Genomic DNA, 13,305 nt, shown 5'->3' with positions numbered 1-13,305 from the left:
AAAAAAAAATGAAAGGGGTGATTTCACCACCAATGAAGTGGAAATTAAAGCAATAATTAGGAACTATTTTGCCCAACTGTATGCCAATAAATTTGACAATCTAAATGAGACGGATAATTATTTACAAAAATACAAACTGCCCAGGTTAACTGAAGAGGAAATAAAATCCTTAAAGAAGCCCATATCAGAAAAAGAAAGTGAACATGCCATTAATGAACTCCCTAAGAAAAAATCCCCAGGGCCAGCTGGGTTTACAGGTGAATTTCTACCAAACATTTGAAAGAACTAATTCATTCCAATATTATACAAATTATTTGGAAAAATAGGTGAATAGGAGTTCTACCAAATTCCGTTTTATGACACAAATATGGTGGTGATACCAAAACCAGGCAGAACGAAAACAGAGAAAGAACATTATAGACCAATTTCCCTAATGAATATTGATGCGAAAATCTTAAATAAGATATTAGCAAGGAGGTTACAGCTAGTGATCACCAGGATAATACACTATGACCAGGTGGGATTTATACCAGGAATGCAGGGCTGGTTCAAGCATTAGAAAACTATTAACATAATCAACCACATCAATAAGAAAACCAACCAAAATCATATGATTATCTCAATAGATGCAGAGAAAGCTTTTGACAAAGTACAGCACCCATTCCTAATAAAAACACTAGAGAGTTTAGGAATAGGGGAAGCTTTCCTTAGAATAATAAAGCAGTATCTACCTAAAAGCCATCAGCAAGTATTATATGCAATGGAGATAAATTTAGAGGCCTTCCCAAGTAAGATCAGGGGTGAAACAGGGATGTCCATTATCACCCCTATTATTTAATATTGTCCTAGAAATGTTTAGCTTTAGCAATCAGAGAAGAAAAAGGAATTAAAGAATTAGAATAGGCAAGGAGGAAACAAAACTATCACTCTTTGCAGATGATATGATGGTATACTTAGAGAATCCTCGAGAATCAACGTCAAAAATTACTTGAAGCAATGAACAACTTTAGCAAAGTAGCCGGATATAAAATAAATCCACATGAATCATCAGCATTTCTATAACATGACTAACAAAGTGCAGCAGCAAGAGATAGAAAGAGAAATTCCATTTAAAGCAAAGGTAGATACGATATAAAATACCGGGAGTCTTCCTGTCAAGACATCCCAGGAACTCTATGACACAATTACCCAAACACTTTTTCACACAAATCAAATCAGATTCTAAATAATTGGAAAAATATCAACTGCTCATGGATAGGCCGAGCTAAGTATGATTAAAAATGACAATTCTACCCAAATTAATTTACTTATTCAGTGCCGTACCAATCAGAACTACCTAAAAATTATTCTATAGAGCTAGAAAAATAATAACAGAATTCATCTGGAAAAACAAAAGGTCAAGAATATCACAGGAAGAATATGCACAGGAAGGTGGCCTAGCTGTACCAAATCTGAAGCTTTACTATAAAGCAGCGGCCATCAGAACTATTTGGTACTGGCCAAGAAATAGAAGGGAGGATCAATGAACAGGCTAGCACAGGAGACACAGTAGTAATGACTTTAGGCAACGTACTGGTTTGATAAACCCAAAGACTCCAGCTTCTGGGATAGGAACTCAGTATTTAACAAAACTGCTGGGAAAACTGGAAGATAGTGGGCAGAAATCAGGCATAGACCAACAATCTGACACCTTATACTAAAATAAGGTCAAAATGGGTGGCATGATTTAGACATAAAAGGTGATACCACATGTAAATTAGGAGAGGAGGAAGGAGTAGTTTACCTTTCAGATCTTGACAGGACAACAGTTTATGACCAAACAAGAGATAGAGAATATATTACGAAATGCAAAATGAATCATTTTGATTACATTAAATTAAGAGGTTTTTGTACAAACAGAAGCAATGCATCAAAAATTAGAAGGGAGGCAGAAAGCTGGGAAAAAATTTTTATAGCCAATACATCTGAAAAAGGCCTCATTTCTCAAATATATAGAGTGCTGTGTCAAACTTATAAGAATCCAAGTCATTCCCCAATTGAGAAATGGTCAGAGGATACAAACAGGCAGTTTTCTGATGAAGAGATCAAAGCTATCTATTGCCATATGGAAAAAATGCTCTAAATCACTCTTGATTAGAGAAATGCAAATTAAAACAGCTCTGAGGTACCACCCGACACCTATCAGATTGGCTACTATGACAAAAAAGGAAAATAATAAATGTTGGAGAAGCTGTGGAAAAATGGGAACACTAATACATTGTTGGTGGAGCTGTGAACTGATCCAACCATTGTGGAGAGCAATTTGGAATTATGCCCAAAGGGCGATAAAGCTCTGCATACCCTTTGACCCAGCAACACCACTTTGGGGTCTTTTTCCCAAGGAGATCATGGAAAAGGGAAAAGGACCCACATGTACAAAAATATTTATAGCTGCTCTTTTTGTGGTGCCAGAGGAATTGGAAATTGAGGGATGCCCAACAATTGGGGATGGGCTGAACAAGTTATGGAATATGAATGTAATGGGAGTTCTATGAAACGATGAAGCAGGAGGAGTTCAGAGAAACCTGGAAGGACTTGCATGAACCAAAGAACGAGTAGAGATGAGCAGAACCAGAAGAACTTGTACACAGTATCATCAACATTATGCGTTGATCAACTGTGATAGACTAGATTCTTCTCACCAATCCAACGGTACAAGAAAGTTCCAAGGGACTCATGATGGAAAAGGCTCTCCAAATCCAGAACAAAAGAAAAAGGAACAGTGGAATATGGATGCAGATGGACCCATACTATTTCTTTTGGTTTTGGTGCTGCTTTAAAAAAAATTTTTTTTGAGGTTTTTCCTTTTTGCTCTGATTCTTCTCTTATAACACGACTAATGCAGAGACAGGTTTAATGCTATTGTACATACATAAGCTATATCAGATTACTTGCTGTCTTGGGGAGGGAGGGAAAAAATTTGAAACTAGAAATCTTATGAAAACACATGTTGAAAACTATCTCTACATGTAACTGGAAAATAAAAACAATTTCATATTTTTTAATAGTCAAGTAGAATTCATAGTTTTGGGAAAACCAGAAAAAAAATCAATAAGTTCATGTAATGTGGTGCTAATAAATAATAATTAATATTCATAAAGAACTAAACAAAAGCCACGGGTGACATGGGGAAAAAAAAAAAAGAAACGATGAGCAGGAGGAGTTCAGAGAAACCTGGAAGGACTTATATGAACTGATAGTGAGTGAAGTGAGCAGAGCCAGGAGAACATTGTACACAGTATCAACAGCATTGTGTGTTGATCAACTGTGGTGGACTGGACTCTTCTCAGCAATGCAGTGGTCCAAGATAGTTCCAAGGGACTCATGATGGAAAATACTCTCCAGATCCAGGAAAAAAAAAAAGAACTATGGAAAGTAGTTGCAGATTGAACCATGCTCCCTCTATTTTTTTTTGTTGTTTTTTTTTTTTTTGCTCTGATTCTTCTTGCACAGCATGCGCAGCACAGCAGTCTGCACAGCATGCCTAATGCAGAAATACGTTTAATGTGATTGTACAAATATAACCTATATCGGATTGCTAGCTGTGTTGGGGAGGGTGGAGGGGGGGGAGAAAAAAATTGAAACTAGAAATCTTATAAAAACAAATGTTGCAAACTATGTCTACGTGGAACTGGAAAATAATAAAATACTTTTATGGAGAAAAAAAGAGAAAAAAATATAAAGTAATCAAATCAAGAGAACACCAAATGGAGATCTTTAGGAACAAAACATTTAGAACATCCAATGAAACCAGTTTTTAAAAGTTGGAATGGAGGGGGAATAGAACTTTTTAGACCACAACTTGTCTTATAAATAAGTAATCAGCAAAGTTATTTGGCATTAGTTTTTTAAAAAGTAGATCAGTAGAAAAGACTATGATGAAAGGAACAATCGGAGACAGTGGCATAACCCAGCGCGTTTGATAAACCCCCAAACATAACTACCTGGGGAAACGGAAAGCAGTCTGACAGAAATTCGGTCTAAAACCATTTTCCAGACACATTAAATCCAAAATGGATATGTAACTTATTTATTAGACCCCCTACCACAAGAAAGTTTAGAAGAAAAGCTGATGCTAGCGCCTGTTTAAACCATGGCTAGGTGGTGAATTATGAAACAAACAAGGGTGAGAAACAAGAACTAAGAACAAACTGGGAAATCTTGATCATATGAAATTGAAATACTTTTGTATGAACGAAATTAATAAACTAGGATAAGAAGGAAAGTAGCTGACTTGGGGAAAAAAAACAAAACCTTTCCATTCAATAATCCTGGTAAGGGTCTGATATCCAAGATATATAGGAACTAACGGAAGAAGAATGACAAACTCTTTAACCACCATATGAACCACAAGGTCACGGTATCACAGAGTCAGAACTGAAAGGAACCCGAATAGTCATCCAGGCAAACCCCTAATTTCACAGAGGAGGAAACTGAGGTTGGGGGGGGGTCGGTGGTGGTGGTTAAGTGACTTGCCCAGGGTCACACAGCTAATGTATCTGGTTCAGGATCCAAAAAGGTCTTCCTGACTCGACCCATAACCCCCACTTCCGCCCCCCCCCCATTAGAATGTGAGTTCCTGGGGGCAGCCAGGTGGCGCAGTGGATAGAGCACCAGCCCTGGAGTCAGAAGGACCTGAGTTCAAATCCGGCCTCAGACACTTAGCACTTACAAGCTGTGTGACCCCTAGGCAACTCACTTATCCCCAATTGCATCACTAAAAAAACAAAGAAAAAGAAAAAGAAAAAAGAACGTGAGTTCTTGAAGGCAGAAACAACTGTTTTGTCTTCCTTTGAGACCTGCGAACAGGCACTTGGCACACGGTACTTAATACTGATTGATTTGACTGCTAAGTCCCAGGCTCTATCCACTATACCATATTGCCTCTCATGGCTCAAAATCAACACAGAGAGAAATGCCAATCGAACAGTTCTGTTCGCTCCACACCTGGTACAATGGCAGGATGGGAATAGGTCAACGTTGCAGGAGTTGTGGAAAGACTAGCACACAATGGGATCATGTGAATAGAGTTCCTAGAATGTCCCTACCCTTGGACAGAGTTATGTACTGTGAGAGACAGTGATTAAAAAAGTGCTGCATATACACCAAAACATGGGAAGATACCTGAAGTGATGCAGCACAAGAAGCTCCACTAGGGAAATAACATACACATTGACAGGGCAACGATCAAAACGGAATTCTATGAAAATCCTAAGAAGACAGTGAAAAACATTTCACCAAGTCCCAGAAGAGCACAGACTGCACAAAAGTAGCTCAGTAGAGCTCCACGAATGTACATAAGAACACCAAAGAGCATCAGAAATTCCTTCATAGAGTTCAGTACTAAAACAAAAGCAACAGAAAGTTCTCATAATCCCGGGGAAGCCCTAAACAGAGAAAAGGCTGGGTAGGTCAAGGATGATCCCAGGGCCTTAGCCACATCAGGAGACCAGCATTGAGCACGAGGTGACCTAGGGGTAGGAGACAGATACAAGACAGAATATCTAGGAAGGAAAGAATGGCGAGGACAATTAATTCCTTCGGACAGGTAATCCTAACCCAAGAACTGACCTCCCAGAAAATAAAATGGGCCAAACAGAAAATGATTCTGAAACAAACAAGAAATATTAAAGAAAAATCACAAGCCTGAAAAGAGTAAACGTTTCTCAGAATAACTGACTTGAAAAACAAGACGAGGAGAGATGATCATAGAATCGTACTACATGAAAATCACAACAATAACAACAACAACAGAAGTCTGAGTCCCATATTTCAACAACTCATAAATGAATACTGTCCAGCACTCTTAGAACCAGGGAGCAAAATAAAAATTTAAAAAACATAGCAGTTGGGGCAGCTAGGTGGCGCAGTGGATAAAGCACCGGCCCTGGATTCAGGAGTACCTGAGTTCAAATCTGGCCTCAGACACTTGACACTTACTAGCTGTGTGACCCTGGGCAAGTCACTTAACCCCCATTGCCCCGCAAAAAACAAAACAAAACAAACAAACAAAAAAAACATAGCAGTTGCCTCCTGAAAGGAACCCCGAAATGAAAATTTCCAGGAACATCAGAGCCACAATTCCAAATTTCCAGGTCAAAGAAAAACACTGCAAACCACCAGAAAGAAACAGTTCAAGTGCCAAGGAGCCACGATGAGGATCACAGGAGACCTGGCAGTTGGCAACATAAAACAACAAAACGCTTGGCACATGACACTCCCCCGCCACGGCAACATGTAAAGGCTACCACTGAAGAATACTGTCCAGGGAGGGAAAATGGAACATGAAATGGAGAATGTCTATGGATGCTCAGGTGGAAAGTCCAGATCCGAGTAAACATTTTTACATGGAAATGCTGCTGCTGCTGCTGCTATTGTCATTGCTTGTCCTTCCTTCTAGATTGAGGTGATGTCAGGGCTTTTAACAAAATGGCTTTAAGTGAGGGAAGGCTGTGCAAGGTCGCCAACCTCACTCTCTCCTCCAGAGCCATCTGGGTGCACTGGCAAGATCTCTATCAGAACGACTGGGGATGGCCCTGGGTGTCTGAAGTGACTGGGGTTAAGTGACTCGTCCAGGGTCACGCAGATAGTAAGCGGCTGAGGCGAGATTTGAACTCTCACCTTCAGGCTCGGTGCCCCTTGCCGCCCCCCAAATGGACACGTAAGCAACCAGAGAAACAATAGGAAAGTATTTCATAGATTGAAATCTATTGAATCAAGCGGAAGGCGCTAGGGGGAGGTTGAAAGATTGCTTACCTGTTTGACGGGGGAGAAGAAACGAGTGTCCTCTCGGGATTGGAAGAAGGTCTCGAAAGGTCACAGAGACAGTTTCCAAAGACAGGCAAAGGTCCGAGGGGCTTCGGGGTGAGGAAATGGGCCGAACAGGAGACGATCCGGGGAGGAAAGAAAGAAGAAGGGGAGCGAACTCACTCTCTTCCCATGAAACGAATGAACTTCGCGTTCATCTGAACCAAAGGGGGAGGGGAGGGAGGCCCAGAAAGAAAGAAACCCGGGCCAGGAGGCGAGGCGCGGGAAGAAGAAGAGGGACAACGAGGGAACTGCCCTTCCTCGGTCAAGTGGGGGGAGGAGGAGGAGGAGGAGGTTAAAGAGGGGCAAACTACGAGAGGACGAGATGGAGAGAGAGAGACTCCCCCGGCGGCCCCTCTGCACCGGCTGCCCGGCTCCCTCACGGGCCACGCTGACGCCCCGCGGCTCCTCCCAAAGTGGCCACACCTGTCCCCGCCCCCGCCCCCCGGGGATTGGGCCGCAGGTGCCAGATCCCTGCCCGCCATCCCCCCCACCCCGGGCGCCAGCGCCTGCCCACCGGCACAGGTGGGCGGGCCCTCTGCACTTGCTCCCTCCGGCTTGCTCCGCCCTGGGCCCCTCACCACCAAGCCCTCGCCAGCCCAGGGCCCAGCTCTTCCTCCTCACCCTGCCTGCCCCCTGGCATCCTCTAAATCAATCTCACTGACAGGATCTGCACTTGGCAACAGCAAAGAGAAACCTAGGGCCCTTTGACCTCCACAAGACTTGGTCCCTCAGAACCCCAGAGGGCAGTCCTGCTCCTGGTGCAGCAGAAGCCTTTGGGCCTAAGGAGGGAAGCCCCTGCAGGAGACAGAGCCCCAAATGGTACCCAGAGCCCACGAGGCCGAGAAGCCATTGGTCGGGCCACCTTTAGGGCTGGCCAGCCCAGTGGAGCCGCATGGAACACGTCTCCTGCAAACCATACTTTGCCCAGGAGCCCACGTCAGCCTCTCCAAGGATTTTGATGAAAAGGACACCTACAGGCCTTCTCACTTTCAGTCTTAGACCTCTCTAGTGAATTCATCCAGGTCCCTTCAAATCACCGGGAGCCTCTGTTTCCTAAACAAACACTTGAGTGCTTAGATACTAAAGCCACTGAAAGCCCAGTCAGTTTTACTACTTGGACCTTTGGTGATGATGTCACATCAGTTTCTTCATGCACCTCATTGATCCAACCTTCCTACCTAGGGTATGAACTCTAAGCACAGAACCATTTAGATGAACTCACAATAGGCCCTTCTCAGGACTCAGGGACTTCAGTTTCCCCTCCAGTTCTATTCTGCTTTAGGATAATTTTTTCTTTTATTTTAAAAGTTTTGACTACAAAGGACACTAAACGCCTAGTGAGATTTAGCTTTGGACCTACGTAGGGTGAATTCACACAGAGCCCTTCAGAATCCCTAGCCTCTTACTTTCCCTAAAAAAGCACGGGAGCTTCTTGGATTCTAAAGCCACAGAAGGCCCATGAGTTTTACTCCTATGGACCCTGTTTCTGATGACAGATCAGCTCTTCACCGCCCCCGCCCCCCGCCCCCAGCCTCAGTGTTCCCAATAGTCACTAGTAGGGCATTGACTCTAAGCCTACCAACCTGTAGATACGTCTAAACTATACCTGATTCTGAGTGAAATGAGCAGAACCAGGAGAACACTGTACATATTAACAGTACCATCGTAAGATGATGAACTGTGATAGACTTAGATCTTCTCAGCAATACAGTGGTCCCAAGAAATACAAAGGACTCAGGATGGAAAATGCTTTCCACATCCCCCCCCAAAAAAACAATTGTGAATCTGAATGCAGGTGGAACCACACTATTTCTACATTTTTTTCTTTTCTGAGTTTTTCTCTTTTGTTTTGATTTTTCTTTCTCCACAAGAGTATGCAGAAATATGCTTAATGGACTGGATATAATATTACCGTATATCAGATTGCTTTCTCTCCTGGGGAGGGAGAAAGATTTGGAACTCAAAATTTTATAAAAAACGAATGTTGTGGGGGCAGCTAGGTGGCACAGTGGATAAAGCACTGCCCTGTGATTCAGGAGGACCTGAGTTTAAATCCGGCCTCAGACACTTGACACTTACTAGCTGTGTGACCCTGGGCAAGTCACTTAACCTCAATGCCCTGCAAAAAAAAAAATCAAATGAATGTTGAAAACTATCTTTACATGTAACTGGAAAAAATGAAATACTATTAAGACTGGAAAAAAAGAAGCAAAAACCATTTTTTTTTTTTAGCAAAAAACATTTTAAAAAAAGAAAGAAAAAGAAAGAGTACCTGCACTTGGAATAAAGACATAGGATTGAATCTCTGAGCTTCCCAGTAATTTGGGCAGTGGTCACTAAGCAATTCACATTCTTCTTTGGGCCTCAGTCTTCCTATCAAGAACATGAGTATTCTGTCATAGATTATCTCTAAGGTCTCTGCCAGCTTTTAATTCTATATTCCAAGGTACCTCAGCTCTATGTTGGATTCTCTCCATTCTCTTCCACCTTTGAACAGTCCATGCTCTGCGACAGGTGGCTCAATGGATAGAGCGCTGGGCCTGAGTCAGGAAGACCTGAGTTCTAATCTGGCCTCAGGCACTTACTAGCTGTATGACCCTGAATAAGTCACTGCTCCTCTACTGGCCTCAGTTTCCTCAATTGTAAAATGAGATCAATAACAGTACTACTGATGAAGCATACTATCCACTCCATAGAAGAACTGATAAAAAGAGCACTTGTGCATTTTACATATATAACCCATATCAGATTGGTTGCTGTCTTGTGGAGTGGGGGAGGAAGGGAGGGAGGGAGAAAAATTTGAACTCTGAAATCTTATTGAAAATGAATCTTGAAAACTACCCCTTACATGTAACTGGAAAAAATAAAATAAAAAAATACCATATGTCAATGTGGGAAAGCTCTGGAGGAGGGGGCGGAATAATATGATAATGACTATGATAGATACAGAAAGTACCACCAAAACCATTTTAAATGCCCGGAGTTGGGAAGGTGGTGAGCCTTGTAAATAGCTAACAGAGAGACAGAGAGAAAGACACACAGTAGAGACAGTGTACACTTACTATGGGGAAAGACACTATGCTAGCACTTGTACAATGATTGCCTCATTTGATCCTCCCACAGCCTGGGAGACAGTTACTCTCATTGTTCCCCCATTTCACAAAGAAGGAGTGGAGGCAAATGGAGGTTAAGTGACTTGCCCGGGATCACCTAGCTAATGAGTATCTGAGGTCCCATTTGAACACCAGGTCTTCCTGACTCCAGGCTTGGACTCTCTCCACTGAGCCAGCTAGCTGTCCCCAGTATGAGGGACACTTCAAGCAAAATCTGGTTGGCCCCTTGTCAGAGATATCGTTTCAGGAACAATATCTGATTCTTACCCAAGTCTTCACAGGATAGATATAGTCTCCTTGCTAACAAGGGTTACAGATATTTAACTGGAGTCTTGCACATGCATCAAAAGGGTCTTGAACTAACAATAGTGAGAAGAGGGAGGGAAAAAGCATCCTGCACATGTCAGCCAAGCCCAGTAGCATAGCAAGTAGCAGATGCATCCTAGGAAGCAGAATGGAACTAGAGAATCCATAATTCACCAGAGACAAATCTCTACGAAGACAGACAAATCAAGTCCATGACCAGAGATGGACATGCACAAATGCCCAAAATGGGGGCAACAGAAAAGGTGACCTAGAAATACGAGGGGGAAATACAGTATAATGCCATACGGTAGGCGACCCACTGACACTGTCACCTTCTTCCCTTTGATATTCTCTTCCTTCCTAGTTTTCCTGAAACTGTTCTCCTCCTGGTTCTCCACCTACCTAGCTGACCCCTCCCTCTGGATCTCCTTTACTCAACTTTCATCCAGGTCATACCCACTAATGGTGATTGTGTTACAAGCAGCTGCCCCAGAGCCCTCATCTCTTCTCCTTCTATACTATTCACTTGGTGATTGCATCCAGATCTATGGATTCAGTTATCATCTCTATGCAGATGATTCTCCTATCTTTTCATCTAGACCCCTAATCTCTCTCCAGGGCAGCTAGGTGGTGAAGTGGATAGATCGTCAGACTCATCTTCCTGACTTCAAATCTGGCTTCAGACACTTTCTAGTGGTGTAGACTGACCCTGGGCAAGTCACCTGAACCTGTTTGCCTCAGTTCCTCGTCTGTAAACATGAGCTGGAGAAGGAAATGGCAGACCACTCCGTATCTGTGCCAAGAAAACCCCAATGGGGGTCACGAAGAGTCAGATGAGACTGACAAGAACAAACAACAACAATCTCTGTACCTACTTCCGGATCTAGCATACTCCAAGTTGCTTTAGGATGGATGAATTGTTGGCTGTAGACATCTTCAACTCAAGATGCCAAAACATGAGGTCACTCCCCCCCAAAATAATTCCTATTTTCAAAATCCAATATTCCTGTTGTGGGCAACACCAACTTCCCAAGGCACCCAGGCTTTCAACCTAGCTGCCATTCTGATGACTTTCTTGCGCTTGCCCCATGTGAGGAAAGGAGTAATGCTCTCCTCTCAGATAAAACACCACAGCACATCAGTACTGATCAAATTGTACTCCTCTGGACCTGTTTGAGGACTTAGGTCTCAAGTCCCCTTCCCCGTTAGGTAGACAGATCATGTGTTCAAGTAAGCCCTGAGCTGGTCTCAACTAGGTATGCTCCTGGGGCTGTGTCCATATAGGGAGGGATTGAAGAAATATGTCCTGTGGCACCTCCCTATTGGCTAAGAACTCAAAGAAGAAATTGGAAGTTGAGGGGATGCCCATCAATTGGGGAATGGCTGGACAAGTTGTGGTATATGAATACAATGGAATACTATTGTGCTGTAAGAAACGATGTGCAGGAGGAGTTCAGAGAAACCTGGAGGGTATTGCATGGGCTGATGATGAGTGAGATGAGCAGAACCAGAAGAACATTGTACACCGTATCATCAACATTGTGTGTTGACCTACTGTGGATGGACTAGATTCTTCTCACCAATGCAATGGTACGAAGAGTTCCAGGGGACTCATGATGGAAGAGGATCTCCAATCCAGGGGGAAAAAAAGAACTGTAGAGTATAGATGCTAAATGAACCATACTACTTCTTTTGTTTTTGGTGCTGATGTTTATCTATTTTGAGGTTTGTCGTCATTGCTCTGATTTTTCTCTTAACATGACTAATGCAGAATATGTTTACATGTTATTATTATATATATATATATACACCATACATAATAGCATATATACATATACATACTATAGATATATATATATATGAAGAACCTATATCAGATTGCCTGCTGTCTAGGGGAGGGGGGAGGGAGGGAGAAAAAATTTGAAAAATGGAGAGCTTGTATAAACAAAAGTAAGAACTATATTTACATGTAACGGGAAAAAAAATACTATTATTAATTAAAAAAAAAAAGAATATAATGCATTCCCTTAGCTAGCTTTGCCCTTAGACTGTAACCCAGAGTAATCAGCCAGATGATGAACAAGGGGAGCTTCCATTTTTCCTAGGGACTAGGGATCAAAGGGGCCTGGGGCCCCTATGCTTTGCAACTTGCTGGCTGTTGCACTTACTTGCAAGTGCCCATTCTCCCTGAGAATGAAAATCAAAGAGCTTTGGAACACACCAGTGCTGAGTTAGAGATTGAACTGGAGAAAAGGGTCCTTTTCACCAAGAGAAGAAGAGGGTCGTTTCCCTAACCTCACACATTGCAATCTCCTGCAATTACCTATTGCTTCTACCTTCACAGCACCTCTCATACCACCCCCTTCCCTCCTTCCCAGTTCTGACAGCCACCCTGGAGCAGACCTTCGTTCACCTCATGGCCACAGCCTGCTGGTTGGCCCTCACCTGCCTCCAGTCTCTCCTCACTGCCATCCATCCTCACATTCAGATGCCAACATCACCTTCCTAAACCAGAGGATTAGGAAGGACCATGTCATGAACCTATTCAATGAACTCGAGTGGCCGCATATCATCTCCAGGGTCAAATATAAAATCTTGTTTGGCTTTTAAAGCCTCTCATAACCAAACCCCGTCCTTCTCGTCCAGTCTTCTTGCAATTTACTCCTTTCCATGGAGCCCAGGATTCACTGACTCTTGGCTCTTCCTCACCAGAGGACCGGGCTGATATGTGGGGGAGGCTTTTTCACCTTCCTATTCCCTCCATTTGGAGCTTTTTCATTCGTTTCAGTCATGCCCGACTCTTCCTGACCCCAGTTGGGGTTTTCTTAGCAGAGACAATAGAATGGTTTCCCATTTCCTATTCCAGCTCATTGGACAGATCAGGAACTGAGGCAAGCAAGGTTAAGTGACTTGCTGAACGTCACACAGCTAGTGAGGGTCTGAGGCCACATTTGAACTGAGGACCATGAGCCTTCCTGACTTCAGGCCTGGTGCTCGATCCACTGTGCCACCTAGCTGCCCTAAAATGGAGGCATTT

The sequence above is a fragment of the Dromiciops gliroides genome, chromosome X, assembly GCF_019393635.1.
Source record: "Dromiciops gliroides isolate mDroGli1 chromosome X, mDroGli1.pri, whole genome shotgun sequence".
NCBI classification, from domain to species: domain Eukaryota; kingdom Metazoa; phylum Chordata; class Mammalia; order Microbiotheria; family Microbiotheriidae; genus Dromiciops; species Dromiciops gliroides.
Note: the sequence above shows the minus strand (reverse complement) of the source record.